The sequence below is a fragment of the Phasianus colchicus genome, chromosome 7 (assembly GCF_987193195.1).
Source record: "Phasianus colchicus chromosome 7, bPhaCol1.hap1.1, whole genome shotgun sequence".
NCBI classification, from domain to species: Eukaryota; Metazoa; Chordata; class Aves; order Galliformes; family Phasianidae; genus Phasianus; species Phasianus colchicus.
Genome location: NC_143442.1, coordinates 11,994,095 through 12,003,336, shown reverse-complemented (window position 1 = coordinate 12,003,336; position 9,242 = coordinate 11,994,095). Strand labels below are relative to the sequence as shown.

Genomic DNA, 9,242 nt, shown 5'->3' with positions numbered 1-9,242 from the left:
AGGAGTCACAGTTTCTTTGGAAAGAAGGGCTAGTTTTGTCCATTTGTACTTTAACTTGTAGAATAATTCAAAAAGTTTAAAATGAGCAGCCACCAATATTGAAATATTTCAGCTGAACACTCTTCAGAGCTTTTAGTTTTCCATTAAGTGGCTAAGAGCTTAAAAGAAAACAGTTCCAATTTCTTCACAAAACTAAAATTAAACCACTCATTTCCGTTTATAAGAGGTATGCTAGAATCCACAATTGTGCTTTATCTACTGTTATTATGGATCGTAATATCAGAACAGTAACAGGCCCCAAGAAGTCTATTTGCCTATCCTAAAGCAGTTTCAGTACAAATTTGTTATGAACTGCTGATATATTAAACCAACTTGTTCTTAAGAGACTTCAATGATAAAGACTACAATATCTGCCCTACTTGTTTCTACTGTAAGAAATTTTGTTCCTTGAGGTCCAGCTAAAAATAATGGGCCAGATATCTGGGGCTGTTCCCATGCCTTTATCTTCAGACTCATGAGAGGAGACAAGGAACATGATGTGTTAAAACTGCAGCTCTTGACCACTGCCCCAGCAAGTAAAACGTTGCCCTTTCATGGCTTGGGAAATGTTGTTCCATTTTTCCCTGAAATCTCAAAAATCCTGTTGCAGGAAGGAAAAAAAATCCCATTTTCTGATCATCACAACTGGGGGAAAAAAAATCAGGAAAGAACAGAAAGAGCGAATGTTCTGTCTGATAGTGTCAGCAAATAGAGCTGTGTGTGTCAGAGAGTGAAACATGCGGTTCTCTCAGTTAGTATTTGAATTACAGACTTCAAAGAGATACTGTGCAAGTCATTTGAGGCAGAATCTAAATGCCACAGTGGGTATTATTTGGCCTTATATAATTCCAGCAGCTTTAGCATTATAAAGAAAAATGTCAAATCTGGCCCTAAGTGTTTGTAACATGGTGTATTATCCTGGATATTAACTGCATTAGGTTACCATGAAAATATAAGCTTTAACAAAAGTAATTAACACTCATACCTTGTTTTACCTTGGCAATGCACTTCATGGATAAGAGCCTAGCAGTGGTGTTAGAGTGAAGTCATGCAGGTTGAGCCATATCACACTGGTGGATTGAAGCCCTTTAGGTTAAAGGGTTCCGAATAATAGAAGAAAATCAATTTGCAAACTGCTACTGCTGTCTTGATCTAATATAAAATCCTTGCATGGTTAGCTGCTACACACGCTTGCTGGATTTCCTATCTGATTGTGATTTCAAGTTGCTATGAGATAAATTGCAGTGCCTTTGCATTTGTTTGCTTGGTTTCATGGGATATGGGTAACATCGAGAATGAAAAAATGTAGGAAGACAGATCAAAACAGTGGTGGCTAGAATCTAGCTAGTTGCCTTTTATTTTCTGCTTTTAAAATAGTGTGTCCAAACTTAAGCCAATAGACACAAGGATTACTGCATGCTAATGTGGAAAACTTCCACCTCCACCTAGCTGTTGCATAGGGCTTATTTCCCTGCCTTTCCATGCTGTATTTAAAGCTCAGAGACAGAGCTGCTGCCCCTCCACTCAGTTCATCATAGTTCATCATAGTTTGTCCTCTTTTGTGTGGTAGGACATCAAGATTTGACAGCTTGATTATTATGACAAAAATGCTACTATGTGACTATGATGGTTGAGCTAATTAAACCAAAATATAACTGGGTTATGAAAAGGTTGAGGAGTTTTCAAAACCGGATCTGAGTTATCTGAATACAACCTTAGAAAATGCAATTTAGCCTCTCTGCCGTACAACACTGCAAAATTACTTCTTGAGTCAATACTCATCTTTACTGCTTCAGCTCAGCTGAACTCCCTAAAAGAATAAAAAATCTGAGGTTATTCGGAGCTCCAGACTCTCCCTGAGGAAGATATTGGATAATAATGCTATCAGCCAAAATCATCTTTGACATTTTACCATATAAAAATTATTTCATTGACCAGCCATATGGTAGATCAGATTTTCTGAAGCATGTAAAATTAAATGAAGGCAAGTTATCTTAATATCTTTAATAGCCTAGCAATTTAAAAATAACCTTCTTATGAGTATGTAGTATATAACAAATATATATTCAAATATTTTTTCTCTTTAAAAAAAAATTGTTAACTTCTTACCAAAAGGAAGGAATTTGCCTATTGATTCACATGTATCTTGGAATTCTTCTACCCAAAAGTCACTAACAGTGCTGTACTGGGGAAAGAATGGACATTTTTTAGGTAAGAAAATTCCTAGATTCTAGAAAATCCTCCGAGAAGAATTTTTTTAAAACCACAGATGTTCTGAAAGATAACTGAACTTTCATGCCTCTAGCTAAAACTCTGCTTCCAACCAGTAGAGGTTAAAGCAACTTCTGTGGGCAACCTCCTCCATAATTAACTACCATGTGGTTTCTTGCACTGTGTTTGCAGGTTGATTCACCCATTGCTGTAGATAGAACATATGAATAATCTGGCATTACAGATTACAGCTCTGATCATATTAATAGTACAGTAGAATTTAGCACTGTTTATAAAGGAAGAGAGATGTTTTAGTTTGGGTATCAAAATCAATTCTAATGTGCTGAAAATAATCATAATGGTTTGATAATTCTCTTAATGCTGTGCACAAAGTCTGACTGCTGAAGTGCAACTCCTGAGGCAGTCCAGCTGGCTCTGTAACAGGACAGTAAGCACACCCAGATCTGGGTTAATGGATCTGGTTAGATGTTAGAAAGAAATTTTTCCCTGAAGGGGTAGTGAAGCCCTGGCACAGGCTGCCCAGAGAAGCTGTGGATGCCCCATCCCTGGAGGTGTTCAAGGCTGGTTGGATGGGGCTCTGGACAGCAGCTGGTGGTGGCAGCCCTGCCCACTGCAATGGGTTGGAAATGGGTGGTGTATAATGTACTCTACAAGCTAAGCTCTTCTATGATTGTGTGATTCTACAATATATCTCAGTATTAGCACTCAAGTTAGACCAGTTCTTATGCAAATAAGTGTGGAAAGGGGACCAGTGCACAGGGAAGTAAGAGGTAATGTGTTGTGGATTTTTTTTCTCAGCTTTACTTCCTGATATAACATTCCTGTATATATACTTTTCCGTAACCAAAATATGCTATCTTCTTATATTGCTGCACTGTAAGTGAAGCAAGAACATTACAGAGAGGAAATCGTAAAATCATGTCAATGGGAAGTAACACATTCCTTTCAGACCTATTATCCTGATGAAGAAGTGTGCTTGGAATTTGCAGAGATTGTCTGGCTCCATGGGTAATTTATCAGTGCCACCAGCTAACATCTAGGAAAGGCTTAAAACTAACAAAAGACAAGTAATCCATTTACAATAAATAAACAAATAGAATTGAAAATGTGTTTCAAAAGCTCATTGGTGCTTCTTGTATTAAACAGCTTACCCTGGTGCATTCCATCTATGGATTTAGACTATTCTTCACATCATTTGCATGAAGAAGCTTACAGCTCTCCCCAGACAGAGTGCGGATTACAAATGTTCATAAGTCAATAGCCTTCACATTTTAAAGTATTTGCTTATTAAAAGATACTTTAGAAAGTTCAGAATCAAAACCTTGCCATTCCTGTTTGACAAGAAAATCTTGGCAGTATTCTAATACTCAGTATGAAAATGATGTTTTACATGTCTTCAGTACTTTCCCCCCTAGGATCTTCAGGTGCTTTGAATAATTAACATAACATAGCCTTGCAAACATCCCTCTACAACAAAGACCTCTTTACACCATCTTCTTGGAAGAATGGGTCAAAAAGCTGGCATCCACAGGCAATCTATTCAGTGGTCGATTTTCTACTCACATAAGATTTTTTGATTGACTGCTCTGGCTGAAGACCCTCTCATGAGCATGCTGCCAGACCTTCACAACTGTGAACAATTATGTTCACTGAATCTTCAGGTCTATTATCCTATGTTCATAACCATATGGCCATACTGTCCTCCTCCTTTCAGCATTGAGTTGCATGCAGTTATTGTTCTGATTTTGTTAAGATTTTAGAGAAGGAAAAGGCAATATGGTCATGCTATGCATCCTACAGCTTGTCCTTCCCCCTCCCAGCGACTCTGAATCTATGAAGAACTGTTAAGAAGTTTTGAGATAACCAAAGAGACTTCACAGAAGGGCCGGAAAATCTTATGGAAAAATGTACATGTCTGAGCACTCAGGATGTAAGACATGAGACCACAACAGACTCTCTTCATTGACTGGGATGTTCCTGGACCAGGTTATTATTATTGGAACAGATAAATTGCAGCAAAGGCATGGAGAAATAGTTATGACTAAGAGAGAAACAAATCCAAGTGATTGTACTTTTCTCTTAATTCTCATTAGAGGCTATAGTACTACAAATATTTAAAATATTTTAAAAGTGAAGGAAAAACATACAAAACCAATAAAGGAAAACTCACAAATGCAAATTGTTGCACAGCTAAGGCAACACGTAGTCCCACTGGTTTGTAAATTATACTTGGAACAAGAAATTACAGCTCTTACTTAACAGGACTGACAAGTGCTTTATAAAAAAGTAAAAAAAAAAAAAAAAAAAAAAAAACCAAACTCAAGATTCAACAAAACTCTCAAGCCTGATCCAAAAGGCAAATATTAGACAAAAAAAAAAAAAGAGAAAATCAGGCAGGGTGCAGGAAGCTGCATCTATTTTATGGTATGACGTTTTCTTTATTGACTCTGGCCTAACTGAAGCACAATGGTTGTGGGGTTTGCTAAACTGATTAAAAGCAGGAAGAGAAAATAATGAGATTGTGGTAAGCTGTCTCAGTGAGTGAAATTTCCACCTGTCTTTAGATAATATAGATTGGTTAAAAGAATGTAGGATATATGTTTAAATAACCCTCTGTTTCACAAATGAACTTGTTAGTGGTTTGGTTTTTCATTCCTAAATATAAAGTTCTAGGAAAAAAGAAATGGAAGTACTAAAATAATCACTTGTTTGAACTTCTGATAGAGCTAAACATAGGTTCAAGATCTCTCATACACCACTCTTTGATCTACCAGAGATATTTTTACCAGTTTCTTGTTTCACTTGCAGGGTCATGATTTTCTACTGCAAGAGTTAAATCAATATTACTTTATAAATTGCATCAGTGTAGAAGTTGTTCATGGCTGGGTCGTATATTGCCCTTTTTGGACAGATATAAGGTGCATTATTACACGCACACTAATACAAATATACATGAATGGCACCATGCCATTTTTATTGCAATAGAATTTTGAAAGCAACTTCATTTTTGTGGTATAAAAAGCCCTTCTAAAGTTATGTAATATTTTTTTCTTCAAATCTTTCCCCCTTTCCTCCAGCATTAGGTTGAGATGACTAATTTTCTTCCACTCACTGCACATCTTACCTTACCAAATATATGATCTCTTTAGGTCAGAGTCTTTGTAGCTAACTGTAATGGAAATTGTCATTTGGATGTTACTTAGCAATGTTGTGATAACAGAATGATTAATACTTGGAAATGCCTTGTATTAATGTAGTCAAGTAATATCTCAGTAGATATCAGTGTAAAGAAACATGGATATAAATGAGAGACAGAGAGAGAGAAAAGCGGGGGGAATAGAACTCGAAGTCCCAAAGTCCCCATTAGTGAAAAAGGGAGCCACAGTGCTGGAGCCCAGTAGGACAGCCTCTGGATGCTAATCAAGCCAAATTAAGCTGCTTCAAAAAATTTCATCTAAAACACAGTGGCTGTTCTAATACTGGTGTGAGTTTGTAGTGCTTGGATTATATGAAAGGGAGAATGACTATTGACTGGCTCAGTGACTGAGTCTGTCCATTTCAGAGGATTGTTAATTATTATCATCTTAACTGAATCACCCTCATGTGCAGCTTATCAGCTCAGTTAAGTAGAAAGTCTGTTAAGAAACTGTATTTACTTTTCATTTTTATATTCATTTGGCAATCTCTCCTTTAAAAACTTCTTGTTATTCATCCTACTTAATTGTTGATTGTGTGGTTGACAACATTAATCTCTCAGAGCTGGCCAAATTTGTTCACGCCATAGATTTTTCATGCTGTTGCCAATACTGGATTTTCTTTATTTACCACAACCATCCTCACTATATCTGCATCCCAGGATAACAAGAAGTGTCTTGTTCTGACTGTGTATCACCAGTGATGGGGAACTTTCAGCTGGGAAGAGAAGGTGGGGTAGGAGAAGTGGATAGCAGGGTGCTGGGGTTGAGTTTTCTTGCCTTGGGTAAAAATGTTTTCTCAGGGCTGATCTGGGAGCCCTTCTATGAAGTATCATTTCATGAATAAAAGCAAATAGATGTGTAAATTCTAGAAGAGAAATTGCACCCATCAAAACATTCATAAAGCTGCATATATTCATACGCAAATCTGAGGAAGTATAAAATTAGTCTAAACCATTTTCCAAATAAGTTCTCTTTAATTGGCACAACGTGTTGAATTATGCAGAACAGATCTCAACAGAGACTTTTTTTTTAATTTAAAGTTAATTACTTTATCTTGGTTTGCATGTGGAAGCACAATACTTTTTGCTCTGACTTTGTATCAGAGACAGCTACTATCCATGTTATTCTGTTCATATAATAAAAATCAAATTGCATCAATTCCTTAACAAAGCACAGCAGAGGCTTCCCCTAATAGAATCTTTATTAGAGAATCAGATAAAACTATCTTCAAATAAAGGATTTTTAAAAAAGATGTTGGGATTTTTCTGTAGTGTATTAGGTTGAGCAACAGTGGAATTTGCTGCTGGGGGAGGTAGGCTTGGAATAAGAACTGCTGGGTAGAAGTAAAGGCAATGAGGATGCTCTGCACTGTTGTCATGATTCAATGGAAATTTTTTATTTTATAAGCCAAGCTGGAAAGGTAAGAGAGTCTTGTGCTATTGGAAATGCTAAGTGCTTCTAGACAGCATTTCAACACTCCATTTCTGTCCACACAATTCTTCCCTTACACCCCAGTTTCACTCCCAGGCAATGCCAGTTTTGCAAACTAAAACTTTCCTCTCTGTAGGTGTTGCTGAAGCCATTGTGTGGAACAAAGGCAAACTCAGAGGACTCTGCTATGATGGGATTCAGCTCAACATTCTTTCTGTGCCCAAAAACTGTATAAATCTTAGCTGGTCCAACCTGAGCTTGACAATGTATAAAGAAGCAGGTGAGTCTTTTGTTTTTGCTGAGAACAGTTTGCTCGGGCTTATTCCTAGCCTGAAATTGTATTCAGTTTGTGTCATGAAGCATGAGGATTGATAGCCCTTGTCATTTGCTCCCAGCCAGTCTAACTGCAGTTATCTTAGCAAAGCACACCCCATTGCCATTGGACTCCTCTGGAGAGCAATTAGTGGAGCTCAGCAGCTTAACGATAGCAGGGCAGGGGCAGTGTGGCTGCAGCCAGCCTGCTCAAGAAGTGAATCTTGCATACTCCATTGCTCTCCATGTCTCCCTGAGCCACAGCTGGTGGCTTTGGTGGTGGCAGGAGGCTGGCAGGGTGCTTTGAGGTGGCGCCTGAGGTAACGTAGCATAACATCATAGTTCCCCCCATAGACTGTCTCCATAGGGAGACAGAGCAAAGATGTAATTATTACTAGTTTTCACATTATGGTTCCTAAAGTACAGAGATGACTGTAATATTGAGTACAAATACCAGATTGGTTTCCTGACCAGTAATTCTATTGTACTGTAAAGCAGTGTTACACAGTACAGTGAAATGATAATCTTGATCCAAGCCCCAGACACAGCAAACAGCACTACAGGGAATGTATAATAAGTAAGGTGCTAAACAATATAGTTCCAAGTAAATCTTCTGAAATAACTCTGAAAATAATAATAAAAAAAGCATTGGGACTAGCAATTATTAAACTACTACAATATTATAACAACTGTTTTAACACATCCTGGTCAGATCTGCTGTTATCTCCACCCTTTGTGCCCCAAGCAGCACACCAGAAAGAACTGTTGTGATTAAACCCAGGCAGATAAGCACTGCACAGCCATTCCCACAACCATCACAAATCCTTTTTGATGTCTTGAGCACTTGAGGATGAAGCTCTGGAAGTCTCTGTTAGGGATATCTTAAATTATTCATGCCAAACACCTCAGCCACTACTGTTTATGTTATGGTACTCCTGGTGTTACATTTCCCCTCATGGCATGCTGCTATGTCAAAGGCTTTCATAGACCTGGATTTCAAAAGGATACAAGTTTTTTCCCCTTCTCCATCAGTAGAATGTCTGAAGAGCGTGAGCAACACCCAAAATATTGATGAGGTTAAAGATCCAGCAAGGTAGAAAGGTCCATGTTTCCACCTTGCCCTTCTTCCTCGTCTTCATTCCCCAGATGGACAAAAGGACCACTCCTTCTCTTGGTTGTATACCAAAACTGAGGCAGGAGCAGCATGGTACCTGGCTGTGATGGAAGCAGAGAGATGTGCTAAGGTTGATGCTGTACTGACAACTGCACTAACAACCAGACTCCAAGAAGAGCACACCCTTCAGTGGCACACAAGATTGCAGCAGCATGACTTTTGGATGGCCTTCACTTGCACAGTCTGCATTACTGGCACAGGGTATTTGGTCCTTGACATGAATTTTCATGCTCTACCTCAGGTGAGTGCCAGGAAGAAGCACAATGTGCTCATCTCCAGCTCACAGAGGCATTTGGAGACAGGAAGCAAGTTTAAGTGGAGTTTGGCAACACGTGGGGCAAACTTTTCCTGACAGCCAAAGCAATGATATTGAGTACTGCCATTCTCTGCTGTACACATCTTTGCCTGACCTTATCCTGGATGCATCCCCTTCAACTTACTTCTTTAAAGAGCCTAATAGATTTCCTTTAGCTTGAGGCAGAGCAAACCTCAGCTGGTTTGAACTAATGTAGAAGTATTAGAAAAGATTGGTGCTGGGAATTTTTTTCCCTCTTCCCCTTTCTGTTCAGTAGGAAGAAAACGTATGACCTAAATCTGCCAAGCACCTTCAAAGGGAAGGAAGAAACACTTGTGGAAAAGCATTAGAAAGCCACCCAGCTTCCTTTAATTATGATGAGAATGCCAACATTGCTAAATGAATAGAAAATAAACGGAATAAGTATTAAATGATTATGGTTTTCCTCACATATTTCTTTTCATCTATTCACCAGCAGATAGCTTTACAACGTAAATAAATCTTTTCAGATGTAAACAAGTCTCCAGCACATACTGCTCGAGTAGGTGATGAGGCCGTTGGC

The 9,242-nt window shown here is 38.3% G+C and overlaps 1 long non-coding RNA gene across 2 annotated transcripts; it reads left to right on the top strand.

Moving 5' to 3' along the window:
- Positions 1 to 2,175: 2,175 nt before the first annotated feature.
- On the top strand, positions 2,176 to 9,171 carry LOC149917222 (uncharacterized). Of its 2 annotated transcripts, XR_016468003.1 has the most exons (4): positions 2,176 to 2,250; positions 3,418 to 3,516; positions 7,036 to 7,179; positions 8,358 to 9,171. It is a non-coding gene; the product is annotated as an uncharacterized LOC149917222 (long non-coding RNA). The 2 variants fall into 2 exon arrangements; XR_016468004.1 differs by lacking the exon at positions 3,418 to 3,516 and having other exon boundaries at positions 2,182 to 2,250.
- Positions 9,172 to 9,242: the final 71 nt, after the last annotated feature.